Raw genomic sequence first — 3639 nt, forward strand, 5'->3', positions numbered from 1 at the left:
ACCTTTGCTTCAGTTCTTAAAAGTTGTTCTCGCATTTCTCTGTCTATTCGAACTTCTCAGTCTTATGAGTAAGCCACGTTAAAGGGGCTACTATCTTTACAAACTTGAACGAACCTCTGGTAGTGACCGGCCAATCCTACCTCTGGTAGTCGACCAAACCATGGTCATCAATTCATCAGTGGTCCTTTATCCAATCCTGTCAGGATCCTCCATGGGGTCCTTCTCAACAACTATCCCTACTAGGACAACATCCTCAATATCAACATCATCCGGTCCTGCATTAGGACACTCTATCGGATCCACAATCTGATCTCCAATAACTAATAAAACATCATCGCGTTGATGTTCCTCAACTTCAGGGTTCGGAGTCCCGCTACCATATACGATAACGAACTACGCTCCTATCACGATATTTATAAGGGTTCCCATAAGGGTTTTAACCGTCAGTACTACGTTAGGTAGCCCGACTATGAACTTGGCAAGAGTTCTTATTATCTTAGTGAATCTTATTATCTTAACGTCCCATCATCTCTGAGGTTTATAACGCTTAGCTCTGATACCATTTCTGTAACACCCCCAGATCCGGGGTCGGGGATCCGGGTCGTCACGGTCTTTCTTTCCACAATATCACTTCACTTAATTAATAAATAACCTTATGCTGTGACCCCACACTAACACACACCACAACCCGTTATAGTCTCAGAGATGAAATTTAAATAAGTACAAGTCTTTGAATCCACAATTTAAAAGTTATTACAACCCAAAATGATTACTTGATAAATTTACAGTTAATTGCCATTATCTGCCACAAGTTATAATTATACATAATTGATTCTCAAAAGTAGATGGTCTGATCTACAATAGATCTACCTCTGCAGCTATAGCAGCTACAACATCAACGGGAAGACACAGGACGCTTCCCACGCGCTTGCGCTGGGTCTGCTGGAGTCTGGCCATCTTTCCTAACTGTTGTTGTGTGATGAAGAAATAAAGCAAGGGTGAGCAGCAAGCCCACCAAAATAATATGTATAATGATTTACAATATATGAGCCTACTCATAATACTCATGAAAGTCTTGGTCAAAAGAAATGAACCAAGTTTGATATCTTAATGCGATGAAGTCGCAAAATATTCAGTATATATACATATATACTTTTCAAAATATTGGAAGTCCTCTTCCATGCATAATATACACAAAGTCCCAGTGTATAACTGTATAAAAAAATATCGTTGCAAGGTGATCTCATATATCTAACCTTGTCTCAACGTTTTTCTGAAAATCTTTGTCATACATAAGACAATTATTAATTAGATATAAGTTTAAAAGATGAAGTTACCAAATACTTCACTACACTTATATCATTTCCAAATACTACTTGAACTACCACCGTTCAAGTTATAATTAATTTCAAAAGTTCATCACATAGATGAGACTATAAGACAAGATTTGAATAGATTAAATCTTTAAAATATTATCAAAATAAAATGAAGTTACGAGATACTTCATTTGATGTAAACATCATTTTGAAAACTTGACCCTGCCAACACTCAACAATCGCCCAACCGTAGCCTTTCTATCGAAGTGCTCTGGGTAGTGTTGCAGAAATTATCCAATTGGATGATGAACTCATTACGGGAGTTTGCCGCGCCAGGAAGACCACTTACGATGATCAGTCGTAGTAGTACAACCCCACCATTTTCTACATGTAGAGGAGAACCTGTCGGGTTTACTTGTCAACCGAACACTGAACTCCTAAGGAATGGACCGCCTTAGCGGAACTTCCAGGCCATTTGGGCCAATATAATAAGGCTGGGCCGGCGCTACTCGGCCACTTACGCCACTCCTAGTTCAGATGAAATCCATGACTCTGAAACGTAAAGCTCGTCCCCACTTTCCCCAAGTAGAAACTTGTTGATACGGCTCCACCAAGAAGTCGTATCTATTTGGAAAGGAGAACTCACCGATATTTCCCAGGCGATGCCTGTTAATGGATTAACTTGTTCCAAGAATTTTACTTCCCGAGTGTTGGGTAAGTAATCAATTCATTTATCAAAACAGCAACCTTGTTGCGAATATTAAACACACCACAGAGCCGGATCCCTCAGGTTTTGAGCGAGTATTTAAATCCCCTTAAAAAGGAAGATCTTAAATATAAAAATGAGTTTTGGGATCCGCTCTAACTTTTAAAAATCATTTTAAAGACTCGAAAACACTTTAAAGAGTGTTTGGAGTAAAACTGATTTAATGAAGTAAATCAGTCCCCAGAATATTTAGAAAATGTCTGAATATTATTATTTAAATAATATTCCCATAAAAAAATAATCTTTATAAAATAATTGAAGTAGAAGTATTAAAACTTATACTTGAAATGAATAGCAAACAATCAAAGATATACTTATACGAAAGTAATATCTTTATTTGAATAATCAAAAATAAGTTTGATTATCGACACCTTATTCTTTAATAAAATAAAGAATATATCTCAGCAAATAATCGGAGTCATAGATCCTCAAATGAATATTCAAATAATATTCAATAAATAAAATAAGCTGAGTCATAATACCTCGAATGAATATTATAAATAATATTCATTAAATAAAATAAAGGAGTCATACATCCTCAAATGAATATTCAAATAATATTCAATAAATAATGTAAAGGAGTCATACGCCTTCGAATAATATTCGAAATAATATTCAATAATAAAATAAAGTTAAAGTTATCGAATAAACCTTATTCGATTAATAGTTTTGAAAACTATGACCATATATATATATAAGTATATATATATATATTTATATCCATATATACAAAATCTACTCGGGATCCTCGACTCCCGATTTTAGAAAATATTTTCACCTTTGGGTCCCTATACTAAGGGTATATGCAAATTACCGCTATCCTCTAGCATAGGTATTATCAACTGAATCAACGGATATATATATGGAAAGAATGCGAAACAGGCATGCATATATATATATATATACCATAGCAGCATGCTTCAATATATTGCATCATTTGCTAATTAACCAACATGCATCTATCGCAAGATAATGCAAATACATATATTCATCACAACAACAGTTATAACGGGTAGAAAACTTGCCTGAGCGACTGGGGGTTACGAATGGCTCGGGACGAGTCTGGTAACCTATAAACAACAAGTAAGTTGGAATTAAACCAAAGTCACTTGTAAATCTATACTTTAACTAACTTAGACTCTAACGCTTGTTTTGCGCTTACTGATTCTCTTAAGTCACTCGAGTACCCTCGGCTCCACCATTTTTAATAATTTAACCTTTACGAGTTTTAAGGCGATTCCTTCGCGAGTGTCTTACCAACTGCCTAACACACTTACCATAAATGTTTCATATATTAATTAACCTTTTTTGGTCTTTAACCTATGTTTCAAAGTAAGGCGAGGGGAAAAGTTTCGTTCGCGAAACGCCGTTACTTGAAACGGTCGTTTCTCCTAAACCGTGCATCGGAATCGAACGAACTACATATCAAAATGAAGCTCGTAACATGAGCTATCTAAAAATGGCAGTGGTCATAAACTAGCAGGGGGTTCTCGGGTCCTAATGTTATGAACAAAAGCAGTCTAAAGTAAATCGGACATTACGACGGCTATGTTTACG

This window comes from Apium graveolens, unplaced genomic scaffold (genome assembly GCF_009905375.1).
Source record: "Apium graveolens cultivar Ventura unplaced genomic scaffold, ASM990537v1 ctg5816, whole genome shotgun sequence".
Classification (NCBI taxonomy): domain Eukaryota; kingdom Viridiplantae; phylum Streptophyta; class Magnoliopsida; order Apiales; family Apiaceae; genus Apium; species Apium graveolens.